Below are 14,413 nucleotides of genomic sequence, written 5' to 3' on the forward strand. Positions count from 1 at the left end.
TGTTGCGGATTTCCTATGGAAACACGGTCCTAACTATAACTATCTACTGGCGACCGCCAGTAGATAATATATATATATATATGCAATAAAGGACCTTCTTGAAAGCTAAGGGGGCCCGCTTCTGTCTCTTGAGTGCATCTCCGAGCATGTGGCAATCCTTTTGAGAATATATTACGGCCGGCCACGGTCGTGGAGCTTGCACCGCCACATACATATGGACTGTAGCGATATACTTGCATCTCGCTAATACAGAAGAGACCAAGTTGTGCTTTAAATTTAAACCGTAATTCATTTCATACCTACTAGAGGATTAATACTGTGTTACTTATGTTTTGTGGCAGAAACGCTCAATCCTACAAGTCCCAGGATACCTTCAGACTGAATACAGATCCAACCCACCTGGGGGCAGTCAACTACTATTTAACGAGGGGCTTGCCGAGATGACGTTCTCACCGCCTCCAACCAGCCGGTCCGTGAACAAGAAGCAGGAGCTTTGAAACGCGTTGGACCTTTCTGAACAATTTGAAATGAAATCCGGTTTGCGATGCAATAAAGGACCTTCTTGAAAGCTAAGGGGGCCCGCTTCTGTCTCTTGAGTGCATCTCCGAGCATGTGGCAATCCTTTTGAGAATATATGTATATGTGTATATATATATATATATTCACTGAAAAAACCATAGGTTTCACACACGTTATAGTTAGGAATTAGCATTTAAAAAACCTTGCAAATTCACTGAAAAAACCATAGGTTTCACACATGTTATAGTTAGCGGAAATTTTACTGATAAAAAACCAATGAAATTCCCCCGTTATAGTTAGTGCAGGAAACTATAACTCACGCGACCGCAATCCTCTGCTGATGCTAATACTGTATTTAGACACTTATTTGCCCATGTCTTCTTCCATAAATTTTTAGCTATACATATATTACAAATATTTTTTTTTCATAAAGACACATATGTCATCATCAGAAGATTGCGGTCGCGTGAGTTATAGTTTCCTGCACTAACTATAACGGGGGAATTTCATTGGTTTTTTATCAGTAAAATTTCTGCTAACTGTAACATGTGTGAAACCTATGGTTTTTTCAGTGAATTTGCAAGGTTTTTTAAATGCTAATTCCTAACTATAACGTGTGTGAAACCTATGGTTTTTTTAGTGAATTTGTACGGTTTTTTAAATGCTAAGTTACTTTACGCCATTCGTGGCGTGCGTGCCCACTTAACGCAGTTCGTTCCGTGCGCGCACGGTGCGCTTCGCGCACCGTGCGCCCACTTTACGCAGTTAGTGCCGTGCACGCACGGTGGGCACGCGGTGCGCTACGCGCACCGCGTGCCCACGTTACGCTAGATGGGCCATGTACGCACGATGCGCTTCACGCACCGTGCGCACATGGAGGACATATTATGCGCTTCCTTGTGATAGGTAATCTGTTGAAATTTTTTGGGGAAATGCTGTGCTCTTAAAAGGCAATGCACAAATGGTGGCCTTCGGCCACCATTTGCACACGGGGTGGAGGGAGTGGGTTTTTTTTTTTTTAATAATTATTTACCGTACGCGTACGGTAAGCGTACGGTAAGCGTAATCGGCGAAATTTTCGAAAAATAAAAAATTACCGTTTTTTGCCTTGGGGGATCTTTGAAGACTCAACTAACATGGTTATGTGCATGGGCGCTGTCTAAACAGCCCCTTTATATGTTTTTGGCATTTGTTTATCAGCTCCCCCCTCAGAGTGTGAGAGAGAAAATGGCGGCCGCCGCTTCCTGGTTTCGACCGATTCGAATGTTTACTAAGATCTAAGGGCCAATCAGAATCGCGCTCGCGCACGCCACCGTACGCGTACGGTAAGCGCACCGTAAGCGCACCGTAAGCTGGCTCAGATATATATATATTGATTTAAAGGCTATTTTCTCAGAATCTACTGAACAGATTTACACCAAACCTACAAAAGGCACTTCCTTGACCTGAGGACTACCTCTCTGCCAAATTTCAAGTAATTCTGTTCAGCCGTTCGGGCTGTAGCTGTGTCTAAAGGTCCTATGGAAAAATGCATGGGAAAAACGCGTTTTGGGACCCCCCTTTTATCTCAGCCCCCGCTTGACGAATCCCCCCGAGACTTTCAGGGTAGGAGCGGAGCGGAGCGCCCCACCTATTTTGAAAAATTCGCAAGGATTCGTCGACTGGCGCAAAAGTTATTCAAAATAGAATGTTGCGGATTTCCTATGGAAACGTGGTCCTAACTATAACTACCTACTGGCGACCGCCAGTAGGTAATATATATATATATATATATATATATATATATATATATTACCTACTGGCGGTCGCCAGTAGGTAGTTATAGTTAGGACCCCTTTTCCATAGGAAATCCGCAACATTCTATTTTGAATAACTTTGGCGCCGGTCGATGAATCCTCGCGAATTTCTCAAAATAGGTGGGGCGCTACGCTCCGCTCCTACCCTGAAAGTCTCGGGGGGATACGTCAAGCGGGGGCTGAGATAAAAGGGGGTCCCAAAACGCGTTTTTCCCATGCATTTTTCCATAGGACCTTTAGAACGAGCTACAGCCCGAATGGCTGAACAGAATTACTAGAAATTTGGCAGAGAGGTAGTCCCTATGTCAAGGAAGTGCCTTTTGTAGGTTTGGTGTAAATCTGTTTAGTAGATTCTGAGAAAATAGCCTTTAAATCAATATATATATCTGAGCCCGCTTACGGTACGCTTACCGTACACTTACGGTAAGCTTACGGTACGCGTACGGTGGCGTGCGCGAGCGCGATTCTGATTGGCTGTTAGATCTTAGTAAACATTCGAATCGGCCGAAACCAGGAAGCGGCGGCCGCCATTTTGTGTGTTTCACTCAGAAAAAAAAGAGTGAAAACAAGAAAAGGGGGCAATGAGGAGAGTTACAGACCCCCTTACATTTGTGAGGGGGTCAAAGAAGGACAGAAAAGTACAAAGAAAACATTTATGGATTTTAAAAAAAATCACGGGGTACGCGTACGGTAAGCTTACGGTAAGCGTACGGTAGAAAAAAAAAATAAAAAAATAAATGAAATTCAGATTTAAGTGTTTAGATATTAGGGGGCTCTAAAAAGAGCCGTTGTGTTTATGAAATGATTTTTTAGTGGTACCTACAAGTAAGTACCGATGCAGAGTCTAAGGTTCAAGAGGAAGACTCTGTTCCCTTCATCATTGAAGTGCACACCATCTCCTCTATAAATGTCTTGCATGTCATAACGCAAGTTGTTGTGGTAAATGGCACCCATACCATAGTCACGGAGGAAAGCAGAAACAGATTTGTTGACGTGCTTTCTTGCTTTGTCAATCTGCGGACAGAAATGATTGGACCAGTTCCATTTTTGCCTTTGGCATATGTTGGAAAACACAAAGGCAGTTTTAGGGAAAAGTGAAAACAGTTGTGCAAAGGTGTCCTTCATAAGCATTTCCAGACCTACCCCAGTCAAAGTGCCTAGGTCATTGCCACCACAGTGCACTATTATGAGGTCAGGGTGTTGGATTTGCATGAAGGATTTCACCAATGGCATCAATTGGTGCCACTTTAACCCTCTCTGACCAATCCATTTAATGTCTACATTTGGCAAAGCAAGGTCTCTCACCATATCTGTTTTCTCTGCAAACTTTTCACTCCAGGAGACATAGCTGTGCCCTACAATCCACACTGTGAACATCTTCAAAGGAGAACTGGATGCACTCAGGAGGTGTCTTTCAGTAGAATGGCAATATGAAAAGAAAGACAGTTTGGAAATGGAGGCATACATATTTTTTACAAAACAAAAAGAACTGATTGGCTGTTTCATACCATTCTAGAATAAAAACTAGGCTGTATGTGTAAATTAATAGAAGCATGTTTTGTATTGGTACAAAAAAATGTGTTACCAAAGAACAGTACTATGGATTTGCTGTTAGGTTTGAAAAGTCAAGCACTCTTGCTCTGTGGAATTGAAACATTGTGTGGCGAACTTCTGACCTAACTCCACACAGCAGTGTTCCATGAGCTGTTGCTATGGTAGCAGGCAGAAGTCAAGTTGGGGGAAGGGTACTAGGCAGAAGTCAAGTTGGGGGCAGGGTACTTTTGGAAAAGGGTTGGTTTTCAACCAATAGAAATGTGTGATTACATTTGAAAAAAAGGGGGAAGCACTGAGATTTGAAACTTACATGTATATGTGTGGAAAAATAGAGGGAAAGTTTGCCATTATCTGGTTCTGCTGAGAGGAGAGAGGTGAACAGAACAGAGATCCTGGCTCTGATAATCTGCTGTTTGAGTGCCACATTTCTTTCACAACTAACTAATTTTAAAGGTGAGGATAGAGTTTGAGAGGAGATGTATATGGTAAATTAAGAAATGAATAATAGAAATGGAAATTCTTTTTGTTGAAGTTGCGTTTATCATTTTCTGTTTTGGGAGAAATTTAAATGTGAGGAACATGTAAAATAATATGGACTATGTTTTCACGATAAATTAAGGTGTACTGGAAAAAAAAAGAATAGTTTAAGGGTTTGAGGTTGGACTCAGTAATGCAAATACATTCAGCATCACTAAGGCTGGTTGCCCTTGCTGGAATGTAGGCAGCCACCCAGGTTACACATGGTGGTGGTCTGAAAAAGCAGTTTGGACATGTGCATTTAAAAAAATCAAAAAAGTGGTTTCATAATGTGTCAGTCTGTAAAAGTGATTTTCACTTGCCAAAAAAAAAGAGCAGTAAGTGTGCATTCAAATTGGCAAAGAAATTTCGTTTTGGGACTAATGTGAAAACATGACTCTGTGTGGAAATAGGAATTACAGGCAGAGATTTATTGCGTTTTTTTCTGGTGATTTCACAGTTGCATTAGTAGGAAAAAGGGGGAGCGATTTTTTTGGGGAAGAAGCAGACTCTTAGCACACACCCATCTGCTTGCCATGTATAATCATGCACAGTATTTACAAGCGAGTGGGGTTTTCAGGTTTCAGTCTGTAATGCAAATACATTCAGCATCACTAAGGCTGGTTGCCCTTGCTGGAATGTAGGCAGCCACCCAGGTTACACATGGTGGTGGTCTGAAAAAGCAGTTTGGACATGTGCATTTAAAAAAATCAAAAAAGTGGTTTCATAATGTGTCAGTCTTTAAAAGTGATTTTCACTTGCCAAAAAAAAGAGCAGTAAGTGTGCATTCAAATTGGCAAAGAAATTTCGTTTTGGGACTAATGTGAAAACATGACTCTGTGTGGAAATAGGAATTACAGGCAGAGATTTATTGCGTTTTTTTCTGGTGATTTCACAGTTGCATTAGTAGGAAAAAGGGGGAGCGATTTTTTGGGGGAAGAAGCAGACTCTTAGCACACACCCATCTGCTTACCCTGTCAGTCTGTAAAAGTGATTTTCACTTGCCAAAAAAAAAGAGCAGTAAGTGTGCATTCAAATTGGCAAAGAAATTTCGTTTTGTGACTATTGTGAAAAGAAATGTAGTAATATATTTAAATAAAATAAAGGATTTTTTTTTTTAGTTTTTTTCAGGTATTGCTGAAGAGCAGTGAACAAAATTTAAGATGCCTACACAATCCAGAGTTCAAAAAACGCTAAAAAAAAACAATATATTCTGAAAACAGCAAAAATAAGGCAAAAATATTTTTTGAAAAATATGTAAATATGTGTACTGTATTATAAAATGGTTTAAAAATATTAATACTTTTTTCTTTTTTTTCAGATTGATATAGAAAAATTTTGAAAACTAGAACCATTTTTAAAGCTATTTTTTTAAAAAAAAATGAATAAATATTTTTTTGAGTGGGTATGGTAAGTCAATAATAATAATTGTAGTCTCTCAAGGACCTTGTAATGTGAATATTGATTTTTAGTGTTTTTAAAAAAAAAAAAAAAAGTACGCGCACCGTACGCGTACGGTAAAAAAAAAATAAAAAAAGTTTTTAAAAACATATGTAAAAAAAAGATGAAAGATAAGGTTGGCTCTTAAAAGAACCGTTGTGTTCATGCAGGGACAGAGGAAAGAAAGAATGGGAAAATTATTCAAAGCGACAAGTGTGCTATTTTGTTGTTCACTAGGGAAACACTGGTCTCCCTATGGCAAATTAGATCTTGACAAAAGGCGCATCGAATATCAACCCTCCGAAATCGAGGGTTCATTTCCAGAGGGCCAGCAAAAGGAGATGCTCCCCCCACAGATGAAGGGCTCACCTGACCTGCAGAAGAAGGAGTCAGCTCTGCAGATGATGGTCCAGGCTGAGCTGCTGTGGATGTACTTGCTTGTCTTTCTGAAGAGTTACCTCCAAAAAGATGACCATGTGTCCTTTTGTGTACATCCTTGAGGTGTCTCTTCATGGTATGATTCCCAAAGGAATACTTCCTGTCAGGATTACCTCTTGAAAGTACACGCTGACACAGCTTGCAAGTTACTAAGGGTGCATTCACCTTTTGCTGGCCTTCAGGAAAAGTAAAATAATCCCATACATAAGAGGGCTTTTGTTTCCTCGCTCTCTGCCTCAAAACAGTGCTGCTAGTGCTAGCCTCACTCTCAGAAGAGCTCTGCTGTTCTGCCATCGTATCACAAAGACAACCCAGCTCCTTCTCCTAAGGGATCACAAGCAGAAATGAGGGGAATGGGTGTGGTGTAGGAGAGTTCTAGAACTGAAAGTAGTTTCAACCAATCAAAAGTTGTGTTTCATGATCACATGACCTACCGTACGCTTACGGTGCGCTTACGGTACGCTTACGTCAAAAGTGCGCATGCGCGTAAAAAAGACACGCGCTTGCGCGCATGCGCATAACAGACACTACCCGACACTTCCGCGTAACGTGCGCGTGTAGCGTACGCGCGCATGCGTACCACGCGGAGTACGCGCGGCTACGCAAATTGCGTAACTATACGCAAGCAGCGTAGAAAAATTACGAGCGTTGCGAAAACCGTACGCTTACCGTAAGCTTACGGTACGCGTACTAAAAAAATAATAAAAAAATAAAAAAAAGTACTGCAAATAAATTTTACATGTTTATTTTAAAAAATATATATAAAAAAAAAACATATTAAAGAATTTTAAAAATTTAGCCATAGTCTTTATAAAAGGTAAGAAAAATAAAAAAAAAATAAGTTAAAAAAAATAGAAGAAAAAAAAAACAATTAGCATTTAAAAAACCTTGCAAATTCACTGAAAAAACCATGGGTTTCACACACGTTATAGTTAGGAATTAGCATTTAAAAAACCTTAGAAATTCAGTGAAAAAACCATAGGTTTCACACACGTTATAGTTAGGAATTAGCATTTAAAAAACCTTAGAAATTCAGTGAAAAAACCATAGGTTTCACACATGTTATAGTTAGCTGGACATTTTACTCCTAAAAAACCAATGAAATTCCCCCGTTATAGTTAGTTCAGCTAACTATAACTCGCGCGCCCGCAATGCACTGCTGATGACGTCACATATTACATCACTCATGACATGGTCAGTGACATCACTCATGACATCACTGATGACATCTCAAATGACATCACTGATGACATCACTGATGACATCATCCTTGTGATAGAGTGGCAGACCTCCTCTCACCCTAATAAAACCTTTGATACACGCATTCAAAAATAGAGACTAAAATTTTCAAAACAAAGGACATACCAATAACAGTTACAACAACCTCTTCAGTAATTCTAAGATCCACATACACATCCACTCCTTCACCAACAGTCCTATACAGTCACTCATACATGTACTCACTTATCATATGTACTCATACACCTATACATCCTGTTACACAATGCCACTCATCCATAGAGCTACTCACAAACATAGTCACTCATGCTAATAAAGAATCAAACATACATTTACTTGCATATACAGTTATACACACACCACCACACTTACTTCTACGGAAACTTACACATACTTAGTCTTTTAAACAATCACTTATAGAAATACATACTTATTCATACAGGAACTCTTTCAATCTCTCACTCTCACATATACTCACATATATAAACCAATAGTCACATATACTAGTTTTAAACATATGTAGTTACTCATAAAGACACTATTGAGACAGTCATTCACTCACTAACACACCCATACACACACACATCCACCCATGCAGTCCTGCACACATGCTCTGTTCAACACATACAAACAGTGAGTCACTCATTCATGCACCTATGCACTACGTCATACCCCCCACCGAACCATGCAGACACTCAGACTAATACTCAAAAAACCAACTAATAACCTATATAGACACCCATGTAGCTACTCACCAACCCATGCAGCCACTTATACACAAAGTGAAAAAATGAAACAGATATTTACATATTTAAATATTACTCACTAAGCCATGTATTCACTATGATACACTTAATCAGTCAGTTACACAATCAATTTTTCAAAAAGAAATCATCCATTTAGACAGTAATATACCCATTTATTCTTCTATCAACCTTGAGATATACATATATAAAACATATTTAATTTTCAGAAAAACACACATTCACTGGATGATGTTATCAGTGATGTCATCAGTGATGTCATTTGAGATGTCATCAGTGATGTCATGAGTGATGTCACTGACCATGTCATGAGTGATGTAATATGTGACGTCATCAGCAGTGCATTGCGGGCGCGCGAGTTATAGTTAGCTGAACTAACTATAACGGGGGAATTTCATTGGTTTTTTACGAGTAAAATGTCCAGCTAACTATAACATGTGTGAAACCTATGGTTTTTTCACTGAATTTCTAAGGTTTTTTAAATGCTAATTCCTAACTATAACGTGTGTGAAACCTATGGTTTTTTCACTGAATTTCTAAGGTTTTTTAAATGCTAATTCCTAACTATAACGTGTGTGAAACCCATGGTTTTTTCAGTGAATATATATATATATATATATATATATATATATATATATATCCAAACGAAACAATCTTACCACATCACAAAGACAACGCCTTAGCCCATACTTGCTTCAAACGTGAGTTTTAATATCACGGAAAAAGGATCACCCAATGCGTTTCGAAGCATCCGCTTCTTGATCACGGGTAGTAGGCAAGTGAAAAACAATAAAGTTAAATACAAATCATGTGACACTCAAAATAATAGAAAGTGAAAACAGATTGCGTAAGCGATGTCTCAGAAATCATTTGTATATAAGGCTAATAATTATTTCTTAGCATTGCAACATCATAGTTCATTCTGGATAGAAAAGTCATATGAATAGCGGTATGTTTGGCAAGTGTGTTAACAAACAAAAATGTTGCTGCTATACGCGGTAGACTTCGATCACCACAATGCCGTGCATTGGTCTGCTGCTCAATTGTGAAGCATCTACGCAGGACAGGCCATACCCGAAAAATGATATGGCCATAAATTCTCCACCACGGAGAAAGTTATTCTTGTACAAATAACATAAAACAAACCACCCAAGTGGGTAGGTAAACACAGGGCATCATAACCCCATAGGCGAAAGAAGCACAAATATCTGAAATTTTAGTTCCTGTTTGTAACGAGTGACTTTAAGGTCAACGGCTGTTTATTGAAATTTTGGACATTGTTTGGCAGCATTGCCCACTGGGGCTTTATTTATGTACAGGAGTATGATTATCGCGGCTCTGTGGGGCTTGATACCAGTAATTAGGTTACTAGCGCATACAGGGTATATTTGCCCACTAGGGCTGGAGAGCGTTTATGTTGTTGGACATAAGCATTATTCCCCCTATGGGGTTATGATGTTGTGCGTTTACCAACCCACTTGGGTGGTTTGTTTTATGTTATTCACCATAACGCGTTGGGCGATCCTGTTTTTCGTGATATTAAAACTCACGTGTGAAGCAAGTATGGGCTAAGGCGTTGTCTTTGTGATGTGGTAAGACGACTGTTTCGTTTGGATTTATTGGGGTTGGCGACCCTGCCACGGCCCGCCGTTGCAAGCGGCACGGATCCTTCGCCATTACCTGTGTTGGATATATATATATATATATATATATTATCTACTGGCGGTCGCCAGTAGATAGTTATAGTTAGGACCCTGTTTCCATTGGAAATCCGCAACATTCTATTTGGAATAACTTTTGCGCCGATTGATGAATCCTCGCGAAATTTTCAAAATAGGTGGGGCGCTCTGCTCTGCTCCTACCCTGAAAGTTTCGGGGGGATTCGTCAAGCGGGGGCTGAGAAAAAAGGGGGGTCCCAAAAAACGTTTTTCCCATGCAATTTTCCATAGGGACTTTTAGTCCAAGCTACAGCCCAAATGGCTGAACAGAATTACTTGAAATTTGGCAGAGAGGTAGTCCTCAGGTCAGGGATGTGCCTTTTGCAGGTCTGGTGTTAATCTGTTCATTAGTTCCTGAGAAAATTGCAGTTAAAAGTACATATATATCTATAAGCGCGCACCGTGCGCGTACGGTAAGCTTACCGTACGCGCACGCTGCCGTGCGCGAGAGTAATTCTGATTGGTTGTTACATGACAGTAAACATTCGAATCGGTAGAAATCAGGAAGTGTCGGCCGCCATTTTGTCTCTCGCAGTCTGAGGCAGTCAAAAACAAAGGTGGAGAACGTGAAAAGGGGGCAGGATGGACCATTCCTGACCCCCTAGCCTTTGTCAGGGGGTCACTGAAGGACCCCCAAGGGTAAAAAAAACAATATTATTTTTTTTGAAAAATCGCGGAGTGCGCACACCGTGCGCGTACGGCACGCACAACGCATCGTGCTCGCTTGGTGCGCGCACGGTGAAAAAGCTGGAAAAAAAAAATATTAATGAATACATAACTTAGCATTTAAAAAAACGTACAAATTCACTTAAAAAACCATAGGTTTCACACACGTTATAGTTAGGAATTAGCATTTAAAAAACCTTGCAAATTCACTTAAAAAACCATAGGTTTCACACATGTTATAGTTAGCTGGACATTTCCCTCGTAAAAAACCAATGAAATTCCCCCGTTATAGTTAGTGCAGGCAACTATAACTCACGCGACCGCAATCCTCTGCTGATGACGTCAGATATTACATCACTGATTATATATGTGTCTTTCGGAAAAATAAATATTTGTAATATATGTATAGCTAAAGATTAATGGACGAAGACATGGGTAAATAGGTGTCTAAATACAGTGATGTAATATCTGACGTCATCAGCAGAGGATTGCGGTCGCGTGAGTTATAGTTGCCTGCACTAACTATAATGGGGGAATTTCATTGGTTTTTTACGAGGGAAATGTCCAGCTAACTATAACATGTGTGAAACCTATGGTTTTTTAAGTGAATATATATATATTGCAAGGAGCAGGAGGAGGGTGAAGGATTCAAAAGTGCGATCATCGTGCTGTAAGAACTGTGACTCGTATCTCACCAACAGCCCACCTGGGTTTGAATGTTGAACTCCAAGTCCCATAATGCTCTGGATACACTCACCTGAGTCGTGTTCTGTAAATGAAATAAAAGAGGGAATTTACCTGGAGTCATGTGTTTGGTGAGCCGCGCACAGCATACCTCTGACGAAGGGCGTGGCCCGAAACGCGTAAGGTGGCGCGGTGAATGCAGAATCCTTCCCTGAACAACGAGTGCTTCCTGCGAGTGCTTCTCAAAACGGGGGCACCCTTTTCTTCTCATATATATATATATATATATATATATATATATATATATATATATATATATATATATATATATATATATATATATATATAATGCGGCGCGCTCAGGTGCTGGTGCCAGCGTTGGAACATGACCAAAGTTCCCAGAATAAAGTTGCACAAGAAGGGGTAAATTAAGCTGCACTCTTGTGGCTTCGAGTAACACTTTATTTAATCAGCATTTCTCTTCCACCAACGCGTTTCTGCCATCGCGGCCTTGTTCATGGTGGGATGTCTAAAAGCAATTACGATGTTAATTACATTCCCTTTTTATCCCTTAGTGGGAATTCTGGTACTTGTAGTACTGTGTGTCAACCACGAGGCAATGGCTGACTTTGTATCATAGTTAAATACATAGGCAGTTCGTATTTAATATAATTATTATACAAGCATTACTTCAAATATATGAGGTTTAGTCAAGTTACCAGTTCTCTGATTAGGCAGTTCGTATTTCCTTGTTCTATCAGACTTTGTTACAACAGAGCTCACAAACCTTTTCCCCATTTTAAAGGTTGCATCGGCACGGGAGATGTATATGCCCGGGATATGCCTTCACCATCCCTGTGAGGCTGTCCCTGGCATTTCTTCCATCACAGGGCATATATATATACATATATATATATATATATATATATATATATATATATATATATATATATATATATATATATATATATATATATATATATATATATATATATATATATATATGTATATTCACTTAAAAAATCATAGGTTTCACACATGTTATAGGTAGGTGGACATTTCACTCGTAAAAAAACAATGAAATTCCCCCGTTATAGTTAGTGCAGATAACTGTAACTCGCGCATCCGCAATCCACTGCTCATGACGTCACATATTACATCACTGATGACATCACTGATGACATCATCCTTTGGTAGAGTGGCGGTCGCGCGATTTATAGTTATCTGAACTGACTATAACGGGGGAATTTCATTGGTTTTTTACGAGTGAAATGTCCACCTAACTATAACATGTGTGAAACCTATGGTTTTTTAAGTGAATTTGCAAGGTTTTTTAAATGCTAATTCCTAACTATAACGTGTGTGAAACCTATGGTTTTTTCAGTGAATTTGTACGGTTTTTTAAATGCTAAGTTATGTATTTATTATTATATTTTTTATATATTTATTTTACAATAAACTACGTATTAAAATGCTTTTTTTTTAATGGTTTTTCACCGTGCGCGCACCCCGCGATTTTTAAAAAAAAAATTAAAATGTTTTTTTCTGCCTTCAGGGTCCTTCAGGGACCCCCTGACAAAGGCTAGGGGGTCAGGAACTCTCTACCCTGCCCCCTTTTCACGTTTGCCACATGTTCCTTTTTCACTCTCGCACTCAAAACAAACAAAATGGCGGCCGACACTTCCTGATTTCGACTGATTCGAACGTTGACTGACATGTAACCACCAATCAGAATTACGCTCGCGCACGTTAGGGTGCACGCACTGTGCGCGCACGGTGCGCGGCTATAGATATTTATTTACTTTAATTGCAATTTTCTCAGGAACTACTGTACAGATTGACTCCATATATGCAAAAGGCACATCCCTGACCTGAGGACTACCTCTTTGCCAAATTTCAAGTAATTCTGTTCAGCCGTTTGGGCTGTACCTTCGACTAAAGGTCCTATGGGAAAATGCATGGGGAAAATGTGTTTTGGGACCCCCCTTTTTTCTCGGCCCCCACTTGACGAATCCCCCCGAGACTTTCAGGGTAGGAGCTGAGCGGAGCGCCCCATTAGTTTAGAAAATTTCGTGAGGATTCGTCAACCGGCGCCAAAGTTATTCAAAATAGAATTTTGAGATTTCCTATGGAAACACGGTCCTAACTATAACTATCTACTGGTGACCGCCAGTAGATAATATACACATATGCATATCTATATACATATATATACATATACATATATATACATATACATATATATATATATATATATATATATATATATATATATATATATATATTCACTTAAAAAACCATAGGTTTCACACAAGTTATAGTTAGCTGTACATTTCACTCGTAAAAAACCAATGAAATTCCACGTTATAGTTAGATCAGGTAACTATAACTTGCGCGCCCACAATAAACTGCTCATGACGTCACATATTACATCACTTATGACATGGTCAGTGACATCACTCATGACATCAATGATGACATCTGAAATGACACATTGTGCATTGCGGTCGCGCAAGTTATAGTTACCTGATCTAACTATAACGTGGAATTTCATTGGTTTTTTACGAGTGAAATGTACAGCTAACTATAACTTGTGTGAAACCTATGGTTTTTTAAGTGAATTTGCAAGGTTTTTTAAATGGTAATTCCTAACTATAACGTGTGTGAAACCTATGGTTTTTTCAGTGAATTTGTACGGTTTTTTAAATGCTAAGTTATGTATTTATTTTTAATTTTTGCGCGCACGGTGCGCTTCGCACACAGTGCGCGCGCTGTGGGCACTCGGTGCGCTTCGCGCACCGAGCGCCCACATTGCGCATTTCGTACCGTGCACGCCTCGCCATTTTTTACAAAATATCAATTGTTTTTTTCTCCCTTGGGGGTCCTTAGATTTATATATTAAATGTGATTGTTAATTCTTTTTTCTTTTTTTTTTACCGTACGCGTACGGTATGCTTACCATACGCGCACTCCGCGATTTTTAAAAAAAATTATTACATTTATTTTTCATACTTTTTGGTCCTTCGTGAACCCCCTGACGAATGCTAGGGGGTCTGCAACTCTCTTCGTTGCCCCCTTT

The sequence above is a fragment of the Triturus cristatus genome, chromosome 1_2, assembly GCF_964204655.1.
Source record: "Triturus cristatus chromosome 1_2, aTriCri1.1, whole genome shotgun sequence".
Lineage (NCBI taxonomy): Eukaryota > Metazoa > Chordata > Amphibia > Caudata > Salamandridae > Triturus > Triturus cristatus.